The 7772-nt window shown below is 42.6% G+C and overlaps 1 protein-coding gene across 1 annotated transcript in view; it reads left to right on the top strand.

The window, feature by feature from the left end:
* Positions 1-2054: 2054 nt before the first annotated feature.
* CLCN1 (chloride voltage-gated channel 1) overlaps positions 2055-7772 on the top strand; it is a 71730-nt gene continuing 66012 nt past the window's right edge. The window contains exon 1 of the mRNA XM_075108880.1: positions 2055-2226. The gene's annotated coding sequence lies outside the window, so the exon portion shown is untranslated. The remainder of the gene's footprint in view (positions 2227-7772) is intronic.

Here is a 7772-nt window from a genome sequence, read left to right as displayed (position 1 = left end):
AGAAGAAGAGTTGGTGCCAAAAAGAAAGGCTTCCTGAGGAAAAAAAAAAGGAATCTTGGTAGGAGGAAGGGCCCAGAAAGAAGGTGAAGGAACCACTGGAGGAAAGATCTTGGAAAAGGGGGAAGATCCAGGGGATCAGAGAGCTGCATGGAAATAAATCCAGGGGCTGCCTAGGGTCCTTGACCTGTAATGCCCAAGACTGGTAACTGCAAGCAGCTGCACAGCACAGAACCAACACAGCTTTCTGCTCCACCTTCACAGACCAGCTGTGATCTCACTGCTGGGAAGGGAAGCTGAGACATAGGTAATGCATCTGGAAGAAAACCAGTGAGTGAGTGTGAAAGAAGAATGTAAAAACTCTGTTCTCATTAGTTCTAAAATAAACCCCGGTATCCAGATCCACTAGAGGTTGCCACTTACTCTCTCATCCATGTCACCTAGAAGGGTGCTTCCTGTCTTCTAAGGTTTTTTTTTTTATGGAAGGAGTACATAGTTTTTTCAATAATACCACATTCAGATAGGAAATGTAGTAGTAACATTAGTGGAATTACCAGCATCCGCCTGTGCAGAAAGTGTTTCCAGTAATACAGAAGATAAAATAAACAAGATATATGTATTTTCACAGAAATAAGTTTTGAGCTACTAGCGTAGTTTAAGGAATTACTTTAATAGCTGGGATAGCAGGCAAGTGTTGACCAGTTCACATTTTGGCTCAAAACCAAAAGAATAAAAAGGTCAAAAGTTCTGTTTTGTGGCACAGGGAGTAAAAACAGCAAACAGATTTTACAAAATTAAAATTATTGTATTTAGTAGAACAGTAAATGAATCCAATTCTAGTAATTCTAAACGGGTTTTGTTTCCATTTGCCATTATGAAAAGTAATAGATACTCAGGATTTGACTTTGTAAAAACAGTCATTGATCTTAAAAACTAGGATGTACAGAATGGTATTGAAAGAGGGCATGTTTCCAAAATGTCAAAAGATTTGGCTGAACATCTATAAATAAAACATCTTGTTAAATAAAATTCATGCCAAACTGAGATTCCTAACATACACTGTACCTGTGTTGTTCGACATGTTCTTACCCTTGAATTCCAGCTATGGGAATTCTTCACTATATCGCAACACTAAATTATTAAGTTAGGAGAAGGGAAATGCAAAAAAAAAAAGATATTGTTATGTAATAGATCTTCATTACACAGTGATGACATCTTTAGTGTATACATACAAAGAACAGTTTCTTTTAAAGGAAAGGAATGGAACAAGAATCTCTAGAGAAGTTATAATCAGCCGTTGTCACAGGGTCAGCAGTCTTGGTTGAGGCTTTTTCACTAGGCATGAGTGCTAAGTCCTACTCAATGCAATTTGGCCTAGTGTTGCTGCTTTTGCCAGTCCTACTTGTAGAATTCTCTCGTGAAGGTTTTGTATTCTTTGTTTCTATCATCTGCATTTGGTACTTTGTTTATGGTTGCTGTTATGTATTACTTATTCTCTAGACTGTAGCTGTAATTTTGCATAAACTGTTACACCTGCATGCTCAAATGCTTAAGGTGTCTTTTGTGTAATTCACTACATCTTTCAAAGAGCTCAGATTTGTATTCAGACTTTTCCAACTTAAGAAAAATAACTGGAATTGCTGGTTTAGGCTGTTGATTTTTTTTACTTTTTTTTATTTGTCAATCCTAAAAGTTCTAATTTTCAGCTGCAAAATAAGGAGAAACAGTAACACCTCTTATAGAAACCACACTTGGACAAAGGTAAGCATCGTGCTGCATTAAAAAAATACTTAAGTTTGGATCTGTTGTGTTAGGTTGTCAAGAAAAACAAACTAGCTAGCTGTTAGTATTCAGTCATTTGTAAAGTGACTTAAAGGGTGACACAAAAAGGTCACACTGAGCATAGGCTTAACTTTTCTAAACTGATTTTACAGAAATAAACAGTGAAGGGGTGTTATAAACTGCCAATGCCTCTAGCAGCTCCATGGCTTGGGTATTCTTCCTGCCCCGTGCAGACACCCCAGGCTTTTCATCTCAGGCTGATTTTCTATTTGCAGGTTCAAACAGTAGCAAGGCTGAGTGTGCATCAGACAGACATGTGGAGGACACTGATGTGGCTGGCTACACAAACTGCAACAGATAAGGCACTGCCTTTACCAGCACCTAGCTTCAGTGCTACCAGGACTTAAAGCATATAGACTGCTACCTCCCCTTTCTCTTCTTTGGCTGGTAAGGATTGAGGTTCAGAATTGAAAGCACTCATTCCCACTCTAGAGGTTCACAAGCACGTTCATTGAGTACCCAGAATGCATGGCCCCTCTGTCTCTCCCATACTTCTGCCCAAACCTTGGGCCTTATCTTCTCCATGGGCCTGCTACCTGCTTGCTAGTCCAGTTTGATGCTTGTTAGCAACAGGTGCACTCACATGCTTATCCCACAGGCACCCCACATTCATGGCTCCCACTGAATATCAACGTGGCCCCTCTGCCTACCAGACCCCTGACTAGACCCACGGCCTCCTACTTGCTCCAGACTGAAGTTTGTCGCCAAATTATATGCATGCATCCCAGGTTTGGGGAAGATACAGACACCCCCCTGCAGCTGGCACCTGGCACAAGGGCTATGACCCACAGTCCTGCTGCTGGTGCTGAGCCCCTGCCTCACCTTGCTCATGCTGGTCCCCTCAGCAGCTGCTCCCAGGGCACATGCTGGTCCCATCCAAGAGACTGAAGCAAACACCTGCTCCTGTTGCTGACAGCACAGGTCTGGGGTGCCTACGCCCCTAGTCTGACTTCAGTTACTGGCACCAAGTCTCCACACAGGTCTCACCTGTAGCTAGCACACCGGGCACCCAATGAGATGATCTGGAATGCTATGGCTGCTCCAGTTACTGATGCTGAGACTCCACTTGCTTCAGTTGCTGGCACCACAGTCCCAGAGACCCTAGTCCCCAGTCTGATGGCAATTGCTGACCCCAAATTCACTCACACCAATCTCACCGGTTGCTGACACCTCATCCTTACAGTATTTATGTACATGGGATAGTGAGGTTACACAGAAAGATAGTTAAGAAAGGATTTAATATGAAGATAGGACAGGCTGGTGATCAGAAGCAGCGCTCAGTCATGCAAGCACACTGACCAGCCCTGGTTTTCACAAAACGGGCCTCTTTCTGTACGTTCCCCACTTTGTTCTGCCCAGCCCTTTTCCTTAACACGTTTTGCATAGTCCTACAGACCCAGTTCAAATAGCACAAATTCTTATGTTCCTCTGCCTTCCCCCTTTTTAGTTAGAAAGTCCAAGCTGGTCCTCCCAAAGCTGTACCTGTAGTTTCTTAATGGCCCATCAAATAGTGACTGGAGATATTTGGTCTTTTGCATCATCTCTTATCCCTTGTCTCTCAGGCCTGAGTCTCTGCATGGTTTTATCTGTGGCTTCCCCCTTTCTTTATTATCTTCTGTACCTTCTAAGGTCCTTGACTGGATCACTTTAGTAAAGTGATCACCTTTCACGTACCCTTACATAATCCATCTTTATTTCGTATGAGAAATGGCTTAGGAAGTAATGATGTTGCCTTAAGTAACTGTCTACCTTGCCTTGATATAAATAGAATTTATCAATTTCCCTGCCTGAAATGCTTTACAGATAACAGAGGAAAAAACCAGCAGGTGTCTGTGCAAAAATCTGTGGCCTGTGTTAGCTGCTGAATCTGCCACAGACCGCTGAGCTTGCTGCTGCCTCAGGATACAGCAGACAGTAGCTATGACTGAGCTGACATGACAGTTACCATGGCTGCTCAGTGCTCTGTTTCTCAAGGGAGTAGCCCAGAGTAGCTCTCTGATTTTGCCCTATTAGTTCCCCCTTGCTTTTCTTGTGGCAGAGGCCCTGGACACAAAGAAGAGCAGGAGGCAGGACCTCCCTATTTGCAACCCTACTGATGATCCTCAAGATCCCTAAAACCCTTTGTGACTGTGCTGTTGAGCAGCTTTGAGTGGTAAAACAAATTGATTTAAGCATAGCTTTTTTGTTGTTTTCTATATTCCCATGTCATTACTAGTCAGAGATTAAGAAAAAAAAACCCAACATTAACACCAGAGGAAAATATGAGATCTTTTCAAGGTCTTTCTCAGGATGAAATGACATATATTTAGATGTTAGAATATTCATTCTTTTGGTATAGCCATCTATCACAAACTGTTTTAAAACTTGAAATTCACTTTTGAGGATGATGAGAAAAAATTAGAAAACAGAAAAAAAAAGAATAGGAGTCAAATCCTCATAAAGTCAACTTGTGAAGTAGAGCAAGAAGTGCATTGTCCTGCATGTGGGGAGGAACGACCCCATGCACCAATATATGCTGGGGGCCACCAGCTGGAAAGCAGCTTAGCAGACAAGTTCCTGGGGGACCTGGTGGACACCAAGTTGAACATGAGCCAGCAATGCAACCTTGCCACAAGCAAGGCTAATGGTATGCTGGGCTGCATTAGGAGGAACGTTGCCAGCAGATCCCATCAAGGGAGATGATCCTTCCCCTCTACTCAGCTCTGGCAAGGCTGCACCTGCAGTCCTATGTCCAGTTCTGGGCTCCTCTGTACAAAGAAGATAGGGACATAGTGGAGAGAGTCCAACAGCGGGCCACAAAGATGATGAAGGGGACCAGAGCACCTCACATCTGAGGAAAGGCTGAGAGAGCTGGCACTGTTCAGCCTGGAGAAGAGAAGGCTCAGGGGGATCTTAGCAGTGTATATAAACACCTGAGGAAAGGGTGCAAAGAGGACAGAGACAGGCTCTTTTCAGTGGTGCCTGGTGACAAGACAAGAGGCAACAGGTGCAACTGAAACACGGTTGGCTCCCTCTGAACATCAGGAAACGCTTTTTTACCGTGAGGGTGACTGAGCACTGGAAGAGGTTGTGGAGTCTCCATTCTTGGTGACACTCGAAAGCCATATGGATGTAGTCCTGGGCAACCTGCTCAAGGTGACCCTGCTTGAGCAGGGGAGTTGGACCAGATGACCTCCGGAGATCCCTTCCAACCTCTACCATCCTGTGATTGATTCTGCATGACAATTCTCTTCCCAAATTTCTTCCCCTCTGCTTTTACTAAGGCTACTACACGTTTCAATTTGCAACAAAACCCCATCCTGTCGTTTGTAAGCAATTGGGGTTTTTTCCCATTTGTAAAAGACCACTATGTGCCCGAACCCAGTCGGAAATGCAGTGCAATCACTTGATTTTTTTAAAAAAACTGTTATACCCTTGCAACCCCATGGGTCAGGTTGGATGTTGTCTTCAAGATCATTGCCTCCAGATGCCGCTGCTTGGTTTCTCGTAGAGCTTCACAGAAGGCTGAGAAGGCATTAGGTCCTCTCTTGGGCAGCAAATTGAGGAATTCCACGTTTTGGCTGAAGCTCCCAGCCTTGGCCTAGATCCAGAGGAAAAACAAAATCCACACTCAAAGTAACACCCCACCACAATTCATTTTGAATGAAGCTTCAGAACAACTCAACGTTCTTTTCCCTTCATATAAGTGTTTTGTCACTATGCTTAGCTGTGCTAGACCCATTTTTACAGCTTTTCCTAGCCAATTTTGCTCCCACTCCTCTGTTCCTATCAGCTCAAGGGGGAGACTATACAACAACACAGCAAGCCAACAATTCATACGGTACCACACACGGTAATACACCCTCTTCTCTCTGAATTTTCACCTCCACTTACTGTTGGAATAGTATCTATTTCCTCTCATTGAATATATGAACCCCAGAGCATGTTTGCACTACTGCCCAGTGGTTTATGATCTCATGCACCACTAGCACTAATCCCTCAGAAAGTGTTGAGTAAAAGATTTATTTTACACAGTCAATTCAGAAAGGATAGGACATACATACAGACGGTAACATTTAGACCAATGAAGCAATATCTAGCAGTATATGAGAAAAAGTAACAATAAAAAATTAAATGTACTTATCTGTAAAACAGTCCCAGGAAGTTCTGGCTGCTAGAATACTAACAGGACATTTGCCAGCAAACTCTACAGCTTATACAATGATAGCCTTCCCTGTGAAATCTTTTAAAACATACCAAAACATCACGTACTAAAATACTGGGTACCAAAACCAAATTTTATCAGTTCCATGGAGTTCATCCTATATTTTTTGAATTTCCACTTAGATCCAAGGTCTCTTCTTTTGGTAGATCATAAGAAATCGTTAGCGAGTTACACAGAATCAAGGCCTAACACTATGTTTGCAATCACAGAAAAAAGCCTCTAGTCACACATGTAAATCCTCTGCTACACAAGGCCGCACGTCATCTGATTTCTTTCACAAAATTTATCAAGCCTGGTGTTAAAAGTAGCTTGGCTTTTGTCCCACTGCATTGTTTGGAAGGATACTGCAAAATCATGATGATCAAAGGCTTATGAACCTATTCCAAAATTTCAGACCTGTGTTCATTCATGACTGACTAACAGCATTTTTTTTGTGTGTCAACAATGTCCCTTGACTTCAGTTTCTCATGTCCTTTCCCTTATTCACCAAACTTCTTTCTATAAACAGGTCTCCATTTGCTACAGTAAACAAGCCACTTTCTTTCAGCCTCCTCATAAATGGCCCCTTCCCCTTGACAATGCAGGTACCCTTTCCTGTTCCCACAGAAACCTCAACTTTCAGAGTACCGTTGACTAGAAGTGCATACAGTCATCTCACCTACGCCTTTCCAGAAGTATAAAAATACCTGCCCCTTTCTCCTGGTAACACTTCTCCATTAGTCAGTAGAAGGTAGCCAGCTCTATATACCTGTACCTTGCTGTAAGCCCACTGAATTTTATTTTACATCAAAAGTAAATTCACAGCTGATATTCTAAAGTACCTATTATTTGTTTCCTCCTTTCTAGTAGACCTGCAGTGTTTATCACAAGCTTAGGATCATTAATCTTTACTTTATATGTCTTTATAGAATCGGACTCTCAGCCATAAATCATAACTGAGAATACAAGCAGACCTTACGCATTTGATCTTAAATTTTATTGAAACTTTAAGAAATTTCCATAATGTTCATATTCTGCATTTTCTACAGTAGTTGGCTTTTGGCAGACTTTTTCCTTAATGATTTGTTAAACACCCAAAGTGCTGTATCTCCTCATGTAACTTCCACATCCACTGGTCTCAGGCAGCTGGTTCTATGTAGCCCTGCTTCAGCACGGGAGTTGGACCAGATGACCTCCAGACATCCCTTCCAACCTCAACCATTCTGTGATTCTCTATGAAAAAGATACTGAGTGTTGCTTATGCCAGTGGGTGAAGGTTTGTGAAGGTACAAGGACTGTGAGGAAGGCTGTTCTATTGTGGTGACGTATTCTGGCCAGGCAATAAGCAATAATGGGTGTGCTTTCAGAAAAATGATGTTAAATGTGAGGACACTGTGTAATTTATATAAGGAATAGTATTCCAAAGTCTGCTAGGAGACCTTGCCCTCTCAGTTGCTGACACTTCACAAAGTTGTCCCTGAAGCAGGTTGTAGGAATAATCATGCCCAAGTTGCAGGATGGTTGTCTTGTGTCTAATTTTGGTAATTTTTTATTTCCATCATTTTCTTCTGTACTCTTGCTCCATCATCAACCCCATTCTTTCAGTGGTCCCACTGTTGACCCCTTTCAAATGCAGTGAAGAATGATACTGCCTGAGAGAGGAGAGGGGAAACCTTACCTCCTGTTAATTTACTGAGCTGTCCTGGTGCCAGGGCAGCAGACAGATATTAAAGCAGGGAAGCGGCTGCTG

The sequence above is a fragment of the Phalacrocorax aristotelis genome, chromosome 1 (assembly GCF_949628215.1).
Source record: "Phalacrocorax aristotelis chromosome 1, bGulAri2.1, whole genome shotgun sequence".
Classification (NCBI taxonomy): domain Eukaryota; kingdom Metazoa; phylum Chordata; class Aves; order Suliformes; family Phalacrocoracidae; genus Phalacrocorax; species Phalacrocorax aristotelis.
This window is presented reverse-complemented; position numbering and strand designations above follow the sequence as displayed.